The 11809-nt window shown below is 43.7% G+C and overlaps 1 pseudogene; it reads left to right on the top strand.

Moving 5' to 3' along the window:
* Positions 1-6489: 6489 nt before the first annotated feature.
* On the top strand, positions 6490-9817 carry LOC107279654 (protein DMP10-like; annotated as a pseudogene).
* The last annotated feature ends 1992 nt before the right edge of the window (positions 9818-11809 follow it).

Raw genomic sequence — 11809 nt, forward strand, 5'->3', positions numbered from 1 at the left:
TGGCAGCTCAAGTATCCTCTGGAAACTAAAAGAGTAAAAAAAAGTTAGGTGCAGATGGAAGCACGCAATATTCTTAGCTGCAAGATTTGCAATTAAAATTCAAAATCAGTCTATACTCTTTAGAAGCACATTAATTCCTCTTTGTTTAAAAAATAGAGAAGTGTGCTTTCAGAAGGAATCGAGATGGCAACGTACTCTGCATTTCTGGAACCTGCAGAATGATCTGGTAAACTGGTTCTAGATATTGGTTACACATTAAATTCAGTAGCGCAGATCATTGATTCATCTAGCCATTGAGATAAGGGGCTCCCTACTTATATATTAGGTCATTTGCCCTTCCACAACCAATGTGGGACTATTCAACACATCCGGCCCAGGTGGCGTTGGCCGAGGCCCAATAAATTAAGGTTGATTCATCATTCATGGGCATTGATATATCCGGCCTAGGTGGCGTTGGCCGAAGCCCAATAAATTAAGGTTGTCCGGACCCCAACAGTTCTTAGGCACACCCACTCGGGAAAATGACCAATCTCCCTAAAATACAGTCCAATAGAGGAATGGTGGCTCTCCCTTTTAAGGTGGCTTAATCCTCCCAAGCTAAGCAAGGTGGGATTATTCAGAGGCTCACACGGTCGCCGCCCAACTACAACTGGACCACTTGGCCCCTTATTGCGTCTTTGCCAGCGGTTAATAGTGGAGGATATCCTCATCAGGCATAGTACTTCTTCAGATAATAATGACAATTTGCAGATGCCAAATATACAATTATCTTATCTGTATTCCACACAGTTGAGATGCTCTACAAAACTTCAGTGCAATATCAAAGAATGTTGGCATGCAGATTATTATTAGGGTAAGTTTATCATCATTGAGAAGATACCTAGAGATATCATATTTTCTAGTGTAAAATTTGATACTTCTATATACTAATTCCCAAAAGTACCAAAATTTAAGTATCTGAAGGTACTTTCTTAATGACCATAAAATTCCTCTTATTATTAACTCTTATGAACAGAATATGAGTTCATAACTTCAGGTTAAGTGGGTTATTTTGCTTCGTTTCAGCTTGAAACCTTCGATGTGTTGACGTTTTTTTACAGAGTTTACTCAGAGAACTCGGAACATGGTGAATCAATTAAGGCCCGGTTTAGCTGTTTAGTTCAGGAAAAGAAAATTTTTGGGTGTCACATCGGACGTTTGACCGGATATCGGAATGGGTTTTCGGACACGAACGAAAAAACTAATTTCATAACTCGCCTTGAAACCGTGAGATGAATTTATTAAGCCTAACTAATCCGTCATTAGCACATGTGGGTTACTGTAATACTTATGGATAATCTAATCATGAACTAATTAGGTTTAAAAGATTCATCTCGCGATTTTCATGCAAACTGTACAATTAGTTTTTTATTTTATCTATATTTAATGCTTTATACATGTGTCCAAAGGTTTAATGTGATTTTTTGGAAAAAAAAATATGGGAACTAACCAAGCCCTAAACCAAGGTAGAGTATACTGCAATATGTACAGTAAATTAACGCATTCAGGTTTCTTGCCGCCAGTAAGTCAAAGTATGATAACTCCATCGATCAAGAAAGACGACGTGGGTTAGCCACATAAAATCCAAGCAGAACCGTGTATTAGTACATGTCTTCAATTGTCCATTGAAACAAAAAAGAGTGAAGTAGCACAGTAACATGAATCATGCGAATTCCGAAAGGGTAAAGGAATAATACCTCAGATATCATATAAAAAATGGGCGATGGAAAGTACAAGCTAACACACATACTAGTATTTCTTAGCGGGAGCTGCAAGCCTGTAAGTGATTTCTGCACTATAGGAAGTTATGCTTCGGTTTACAATATTCAGGATTATACAGCTATCTCAGCAGCACAGTACCATCAAACTCTCCCTATCAGCCACTCACTTCATTGTAAACATGATAGAGGACTAAATTAAATACGCATAAAAATTAAATTCAGCAGTGAAGATCATAAGCACTATAACATGATTAACACGTTAGTAACTTAGCAGGGTAGCAGTCATAAAGAAACAGAATAATCTGCAGAACAAAGAAGCATGAACTGAAATGCAAATCTGTTGACACGTGTATAGGAAACTAACTGAACGGCAATTCATCATCTTCAGAATTTCTTCACTGAATTAAGGAATCCTTCATCAGCTTACACCAGCAAGAAACAGTTTCTACACGAGATCACCATCGAACTCAGCGAGAAGCTTGAAAGAAACAAGCAACACACAGAACTGATGAAGGCATCAAGCACATTGATCTCTAACTAATCACCTGATCTGGTGCCCAAACTTGCCGCCTCACTTAAGGGAGAATCCTCAATGGTTGGTAGCTCAAGTATCATCTGGACAAAGGAAAAGGATAGGTGCTAGATCAAAGCACACAATGTTCTTAGGTGCAAGTGATTGTTTTCTGCGGAGGGACTCTAGAAGAGTGACTCTAGACAGTGCGTTGCGGCTTGCGTTGTGCTGGGCCGGTGATCTCCAAGACAGGCCTATCTGAAATCTCATAGCAGGCCAAGATGGGCTTCTTTTGAAGCGAGAAAGATCCATCGGAGCATTTTGGGCTGGATTTCTTCAGGTCCATTAATCTGTTCCAAGCCAATTGCACACAACACATGGTGACATGGAGCAGTGTAGCTGGGTTCGTTTTGAGCTTTTTTTTTTTTACTTTTTAAATTTTTAATTCTAAAAACAAACTCTCCAAAAACTTAGTTTCAAGTACGAATCTTTTTGTCATGCCAGTCGAACTGACTACAGTGACGAAATGAAGCTTCCATGCTGACGCCCTCTTGGGGGTGTGTATTGTTGTTTAACACGCTTGGCGGGGTGGCATGGTCAAAACGTTTATGAGGATTTATTTTTAAATTAAAAGTAAAATAATAATAAACATTATCGTTGGAATGTTTTAGTAGGGCTCTAGGTCCTATATTCTGGTCTTATATAGCAGGCCGGTGCTTAAGCAAATGGCAGTCCATTTAGAACATTTTGAAGACCATCTCATATTCATTGCAAAAATTAAATTCAGGAGTGCAATAACCGCACTGCCCATCAATCCATACGAAATTATTCATAAGCCTCTGATCCACTATCCTGGCTGATCAATAGAGCCATGCCCACTCACCCACACGCTTTTTATTTTTTCTATCTTTTTAATAATGGAATGAAACATCTTGGCTTTTGCTCAAGAGCTATAGCCAATTATTACAAGGTTCACACAAAAACAAACTCACACAGTGAGTATGTAGCCAGTAGCCAAAGTAACAAAACCAAAAGTAGAAGCAAACTAATAAGAATCAAACAAGGTAAAGACCTCATAACTACTGAATTCTATTGATGAATCTCCACTTGAAGTTGGCAAAGAGCTTCATGATCGTCGACTCAAATATACGACACGCATCTTTTATTAGCTTGATATGATCATCATGTCTTTGTAACTGAGCCCATTCCTAGAGCCAATATGTTATCCTGAAAAGTGCCTACAAATAAAATTTTGAAGGTGATCTATCAAAAATCATTTCATTTCACTAAGCCAGAGAGCCCAACATACAGTTGAAGCTCCAACAAAAATAAGTTCCTTGATCTTTTTATTTTTTCCATTTAGCCACTCCTCCCCCACCGCTAGCTATTCTTCTCCGCCGACCTTCTCAATGTAGGATCTGAAACACCAAGCAACTGACGAAGTGGATGAACAACATGTTACCCACGTAGGACACCTTTTATCTCGCCACCGCAAAACCACAATATGCGGAAGATAACAATCGAACCATCAATGTCAGTTGAAAGCAAACAGGATCTTCATAGGATCATCCTCTTTCCCTTTTATGTGATCGTGCCAAATCATAGGAAGAATGGGTAGCTAGACCCTCACATAGTTCTAGCTAAAGCTAATTTTTATTCATAATATTGAGTCTCCCTTACAATGGACGCACACCTATTGCTTATATATAACAATCCTAAGACCTACAAACAAGAAACAAACTCGTTAGATGACTTGGACACGAAGAAAAAAAAACTTTTGTTGCAGCAACCCTATGCTAGTTTGGTAGATTACCGATAAACCATGAAGAATGTGAAGGTGGGACCAAACCTTGACATGAGTCATAAAATTAGCTTTCCAACAAGTAATCAAATGTCCAAAATAGAGTCCGTATGTGAAATCCACGACTGTTTCATCATAGGCTTGTCCAGGCTGTTCGAACCGAATAGAAACCTTCTTATTGTAATATCAAGGAGTTGATTTATATTTTGTGTGATGAAAACATTGGTGGTTTTCGATATATCATGTGTGAAAGATTGGTTTCTTATGATAAGATTTCAGAGTTTAATAGATGATTGATTTTGTGAAGTGATGTTTCTGTTGACCCCGGGTGTCGCCCGTCAGACCGTATGTCATGCAGCCGTCAGACTAGCCAACCCAATGGTATGACCGGCAGGATCCTGATCATTATTGGTTTCGGGTTATCTTGTTGGATTTGGATGTTTTCTTCGAGGATTTGACTTCTAGATGGTTTATATACGTATGGATACTATTGTTATACTAATGTGAGTCAAGTTGGGATAAACTTGTGCTCGGAATATGGTTTCTTGGTTGTTTGCATGTGCAGATGTTGCTTACGGCCTCGGGAGAGTGTTGCCGGTGATAGATCGGAGTTGACTTGGGAGAAGTTGATGTCTAGGGATCAGGAGATCATGTGGGATACTAAAAGGATAGAGAACAATGCACGTGGTGATGAAGAATCCATATGGTATGCAAGAGGGATTGTGTATGTATGGAAAGAGGAGTCAAATTTGGAAGGGAGTCCAAATTCTAGAAGATTGATAGAGATAAGGAAAGGGATAAGTTGTATACTTGCAATAGAGGGTTTCCCACATGGTTAGGAGTCCTAAGTTGTGTTTGCTTTGTAGGCTTTGCACAGCCTACCTCGTGTATAAATAGAAAGGGAAGGTGTGGCCTCCCGGTATCGGTTGTTGAGAGACTTAAGTTGAGAGAAAGTTAGGGTTTCGAGTTTAGTTCGAGATTTTGGTGAGGAATGCTGTTGGTGCACTTTGTAAACACTAGTTGATGCCAAAAAGTCGAAAGTTTCAATCTTCATCTTCGAATTTGTCATCTGTCAGTGCTTTTTGGGTCCTGACGGTCTATCCGCATGTGTTCGGGTGGTCTAACCGGTGGGATAGCGGCGATCTGACCGCACGTGTTCGGGTGGTCTAACCGGTGGCAGGTGGGCGGTTCGACCGACGACAATAGTGCTTCGTCATCTACTCTATTCGAGGTAAATCTTTTATTCCGCAAAAAGGTTTTGGGTTTTAGGTTTTCCCTACCATTCACCCTCCCCCCCTCTGGTAGATTTGTTTGATCTTATGTGATCCTTCAATTATCTTCGAATTTCTCATTTGGAAACAATTCAATCCGTGCAGATGAGATAATTGTTGACTTATGGATTATGGATAGTGTTGGAATAGACGAAAACTATCTAATCATACCGTAGAATCCACAAACTCTCCAAACAGAGCAATTATGTCGTGTCACTTTTACAACATGGGCAACCTTCAGTAAAATTGCCACTACTTTTGATTGGAACATCCAAATCATATGACTTTGATCTGTTAGAAAGACGAATTGAAAACCTATCTAAATATGACCTTTTGATACTTTGAATTCCTATAATTTGATGCACAAATCTTCAGACAATTGACGGCTAGTACTGCACCATATCCTCATCAACCTCCCCTCCTCCTCCCAATGGCATGGAAAGGTTCGATTTATTTGCTGCGAATTCAGGGCCTGATGATCTTGTGGCGGTAAGCTCTTGGCCACCAAATCTGGCTTGTCCATGTGATTCTGGCACAAGACCATGGCAACGGTAATGATTATGACTTCATCCGATGCCCAAATTCGTCCACTCCAAGGTGAGTGCTAGCATAGGTGGTGATGGGCACGATAGGCAATGGAGGCCTATAGTGATATTCCCTTCGTCCCACAATAAGTTAATCTAGTAATGGATGTGACACATTCTAATTTTACTAATCTGGATAGGAGCCTATCCAGATTCATAGTACTAGGACATGTCACATCCAATACTAGATTAACTTATTATTGGACGGAAGTAGTACTTTGTGATGGTGATGGAAGTATGAGATCTATCAAATGAATGGTTGACGACTCGGCATAGGTGACTCATGCCGGTTGGGAACCGGCGATAGGTGGCGGATTTCCCAACCAGTACCCTGCAAGCAACACCTTTGAGGTTCTTGGAATGCAAAAATAAAGCCGGCTCCCCATCACCACTGAGATCACCGTCATGCCCATCACCCAAGAACATGATCACAAAATCAACCTTGAAAAACAAAATTTGAGAGGGATGATCAAAATCAACAAAATCACATAGCGAAGAACACACATAGAATGCCACCTTTGCCGATGTTGCCTTCGTCGAGAGGGCCATCCCTGTGGTTGCGATGGCGGATCCACCCACCCCCGAGCTTGCGGCGGCGTATCCGTCCACCACCAAGGGGTGGGCGCAAGGCGGCAGTTCTGCCCACCCCCGAGTGCACGGCGGTGAATACGGCAGCTCCTATGCTCGTGGAGTAGATCTAGCCAGCCTCAAGAGAGAAATGAAGCGATGTAGGCGAGGATTTCTATCGGTGGCTGTGGCAAAGAGGAGACACCGTGAGCGAAGACGACCGTAAGTGGTTACGGCTGCATCGGTGGAGAGGAGGAGACGTCATGGGCGAAATGGACCGGTGGTGGCTGCGGTGGAGGAGAGGAGGAGGAACAATGGTGGGGGCGAACGATGATGATGGGCGAGGAAGAGCTAGCCACCGCCCGTGCCCGAGAGGTGGCCGGCCATCGTCCGTGCTAGAGAGGTCTCCGAGACAGGAGATGAGGAGTGGAGAGAGCAGATAAGGATGGGGAGAGCAGCGGTCTCTTCTACTAAGTGGAAACGGTGACCGTAAAAAAAACCGGTCTCACCCATGGCCGGTCTTGGCTCGCTCTAGTAGGTGTCGTCTTTTTTTAAAACCAGCACCAATAACACTATTATAAGTACCGATTTATTAAAAAAAGGTACAAATAATTATTAGTGCTGGTTTAATAAGAATTAATGGTGCCGGTTTTCAATTTCAGACGTCCCATGAATGGAAAGGGATCATGAGTGCCAATTTTAGATAAATCGGTACCTTTAGTGCGTATCACGGCCGGTTAATTGATCGGCTTTGAAGGTGCTTGGGCATAACTGCTTCCCCTTTCAATGATTCGGTTCGTGGGCTCCAAATCCGGCGTTGGTTGCAGTTTGCAACTCGGGTATGCGCGCAGTAGCAAACGAATCACGAAATGTTCGTAAAGCCCTGACGACTGCCACTGGTGGAGATGTGCTTTTTAGTCCCGGTTTGTAAACCCCTGTAGTCCTGTTTTTTAAACCGGGACTACCAATCCGGGACTAAATATCGCTATCTTTAGTCCCGGTTCAAATACCTAGGACTAAAGATCGATCTTTAGTCCCGGTTGGTATCAACCGGGACTAAAGAGAGGGGATCTTTAGTCTCGGTTGCTAACACCAACCGGGACTAAAAAGAGGGAAGCGGCAGTGAGATGGTCCCCTTTTCTTTTTTTTCTTTTTTATTTTCTCCCGAATCGAGTGGGATATATATCCCAAATCAAACCCAAATCCCCAAATCAAAGTAACATCTCAAATCTACATCACAAATCTTAAAGTTACTTATACACACAAATCAAATACATCACAAATCCTACAAAAATTACAAACATATCAAATACATCACAGATCCATACAAACGTGCAATGAATCACAAAATTATCCACACAAATATGCAAATGGGCTGCCGCTGCCGCCGGCCGCCTGCCAGCCGCCGCCGGGCGTGGCCCCACCGGCCGCCGCCGCACGGCCGCCTCGCTCCGCCGCTGCCGCACGGCCGCGCGGCCGCCTCGCTCCGCCGCTGCCGCACGGCCGCCGCCGCAGGGCCGCGCGGCCCCCTTGCTCTGCCGCCGCCGGACGCGGTCCCACCGGCCGCCACCGCCACCCGTCCGCCGCACGACGGCCTCGCTCCGCCGCCGCCGCCGCCGCCCAGCCGGCTCGCTTCATCGCCGCCGCTCGGCTGCAGCAGAGAGGGGAAGGGGGAGGAGGAGGAGGCGGGGAGGGGGATCGGAGGAGAGGGGAAGGCTGGAAGGGGGAGGAAGGGGAGAGGAAGAAGGAAGAAGGGGAGGAGGCGGATACCGAGACTAAGTCTCAGTTGTTTTTAAGGAGAGAAAAAAGGGGAGGGGATACCGAGGAGATATCGGCAGTTTATTTTGGTCCCGGTAGATATAAACAACCGGGACTAAAAATAGATCTTTAGTCCCGGTTGTTTATACCAACCGGGACTAAAGATAATTGGAGCTTAACTGTACCCACCAACTTCTTTGAACCGGGACTAAAAATAATCTTTAGTCCCGGTTGGTAAATTTTTTTAACCAGGACTAAATATCATCTTTAGTCCCGGTTTTTATTGCAACCGGGACTATTGTGGAATTTGGTCGACCGACGTTTCTCCAGTGTGCATATATCTTAATCATTGTTACCCCGAACAGAACATCAAACCTCCTTCTGATCTTTAGTCCCGATTTTTATTGCAACCGGGACTATTGTGAAATTTGGTCGACCGACCAAAGATGGTTTCTCCAGTGTGCATATATCTTAATCATTGTTACCCCGAACAGAACGTCAAACCTCCTTCAAATTGAATAAACAAATCGCACAACTAAAGAAACGTGCGTACGTATCCATTTTTTTAACTTTCCAGGCTGAAGGTATAAAGCAAAATATTACGTGAATTTGCCCTTTGCGTGCTCGCAGTAGTGACGCCCCACTGACCACTGTACAGCTTATACCTCTATATATATACATACACACATGCACACACACTACACACACAAAGCTCTTGGAGCTGCATCTGCATGCAAACACCTACTATACAATATTACACACAGTGACACACACTATCGGAGAACGTAGGTAAGTAAGGGCTTACGGCCAGCAACGATGGCGCCGCAGAACAAGGAAGACAAAGCATCGGCCGCCAATATTGATCCAAAACTGCCAATCAGCGAGAGCGATGAGGCGAGGGCACACGCTGCCAATGTGGCAACCGACAAGGTGCGGTGTTGGCGAACTTGGCGCGGCTTCTGCCGACGGGGACGGTGCTGGCATACCAGTCGCTGTCGGCGTCCTTCACCAACCAGGGGGAGTGCTTCCGGGCCAACCGGTGGCTAAGCCTCGGCCTCGTCGTCTTCCTCTCCGCCGCCTGCGTCTTCTTCGCCTTCACCGACAGCGTCCTCTACAAGGGGAAGGTCTACTATGGCTTCGCCCTGCCGACTAGGCTCAACCTCTTCAACCTGAACAAGAAAGAAGAGCAGAAGCTGTTCAAGGACCTAGAGCCCGAGCTCGATTAGCGGGACCTCGGCTACGTCGACTTCGTGCACGCCTTCCTCTCGGCTGTCGTCTTCCTCTCCGTCGTCTTCAGCGACGTCGGCCTCCAGAAATGCTTCTTCCCGAACACCGGCAAGAACGACAAGGAGCTGCTCAAGAACCTGCCGCTGGGGATGGCGGTGCCGTCAAGCTTCGTCTTCATGATCTTCCCTACCAATAGAAGGGGGATCGGGTCCCATTGCTCCAACTCCGAGCACATCGACGACTCCTCCTCCAAGTCTGGTAAGAAAATCGATGGCTCCTCCTCCAACTCTGCAGGTGAGAAGGAGAAGGCGAACAAGCCCACCGCGAAGAACGTGTAGCACCACCAACTTTGGGGTGGTAATTGTTAGGAAACGATAGGCGAACAAACGATAAAAAACAATAGATCAATCACAAAAGACACGAGATTTAACGTGGAAAACCCTCCCAAAACAGGAGAGAAAAAACCACAGGCGCCAGCCAGCAAAATATCTTCACTATATCTGAGGTGAGGTTACATCGCCGCACGACGGCTTACAAGAGGTATATATAGTGGAACCTAAAAGGGATGATGATCCGTACATTATTAGGAGCTGGCCTTTATTAAGTGCAAATGAATTTGGATCACAACTCAACAAACTCCACCTTGAGACAAATTCCTTCTTGTAGCGTGAATCAATCCTTCATCCTGAACACAACAAAGACAAAAAAAAACACTTTCGGCGTCAAATAGCCTCTCGGGCTAAACCACTATACCAACTAAGCTTGAGCAAAGCTCAAACTTAGCAACAGGAACAGGCTTTGTCATCATATCAGCAGGATTATCATGAGTACTTATCTTGCATACCTTTAGCTTACCTTGCGCGACTACATCGCGAACATAATGGTACTTGATATCAATGTGCTTTGTCCTCTCATGAAACATCTGATCTTTGGTGAGGCATATAGCACTTTGACTATCACAAAACAAGTTAATGCAAGAATCAACTCCACAAAGCTCAGCAAACAATCCTTTCAGCCAAACTGATTCTTTACATGTTTCAGCAATAGCCATGTATTCTGATTCAGTGGTAGACTAGGCAACAACAGGCTGCAATGTTGCCTTCCAACTCACAGCACAACTACCAATGGTAAACACATAACCTGTGAGTGACCTTCTCTTATCCAAATCTGCAGCAAAATCAGAATCCACATATCCAATAAGCCCCTTATCAGTCCTGCCAAACTTCAAGCAAGCATCAGCTGTGCCTCTGAGGTACCTGAAAATCCACTGAACAGCTTTCCAGTGTTCTTTACCAGGATTAGTCATGTATCTACTAACCAAACTCATAGCATGAGATAAATCTGGCCGGGAGCAAACCATGGCATACATCAAAGAACCAACAGCACTAGAATATGGAACTCTAGACATGTATTCTACATCCTCATCAGTATTAGCACATTGTAAAGCTGATAATTTAAAATGAGGTGCAATAGGAGTGCTAACAGGCTTTGCATCATGCATGTTAAAACACTGAAGAACCTTCTTAATGTAGCTTTGCTGACTAAGAAATAACAAACCAGAATTTTTGTCTCTAGTGATTTCCATGCCTAGAATTTTCTTAGCAGCACCAAGATCCTTCATATCAAACTCACTACTCAACTGTTTCTTCAATGTAGTAATTTGTTCCTTGCTCTTGGCAGCAATCAGTATATCATCAACATATAACAGCAAGTATATAGGTGATCCATTAACAAATTTAATATACACACAGCTATCAAATTCAGACCTCTTAAAGCCATGTGACAACATAAATGAATCAAACCTTTTATACCATTGACGAGGAGACTGTTTCAAACCATACAAAGATCTTTTCAACTTGCAAACATAATCCTCCTTACCAGGTACTATGAACCCTTCTGGTTGGTCCATGTATATCTCCTCCTCAAGCTCTCCATGTAAAAATGCTGTCTTCACATCTAACTGCTCAAGCTCAAGATCATGCATAGCAACAATACTGAAGAATGTGCGAATTGAACTATGCTTTACAACTGGAGAGAACACATCATTATAATCAACACCAACAATTTGACTGAAACCTTTTGCTACTAACCTTGCCTTAAACCTCGGAGGCTCGCTAGGAGATAAACCCTCCTTTCTCTTGAAGATCCATTTACAACGAACAGGCTTCTTCTGTTTTGGCAAGTGCACAAGCTCCCATGTGCCATTCTTCTCAAGAGACTGCATCTCCTCCTGCATAGCTGAGATCCACTTCTCACGGTCTCCAGAAACAACAGCTTCAGTGTATGTGGCTGGCTCAAGAGTATTCTCCACCTGTTCAGCACAACTAAAA

This window comes from Oryza sativa, chromosome 12 (genome assembly GCF_034140825.1).
Source record: "Oryza sativa Japonica Group chromosome 12, ASM3414082v1".
NCBI lineage: Eukaryota > Viridiplantae > Streptophyta > Magnoliopsida > Poales > Poaceae > Oryza > Oryza sativa.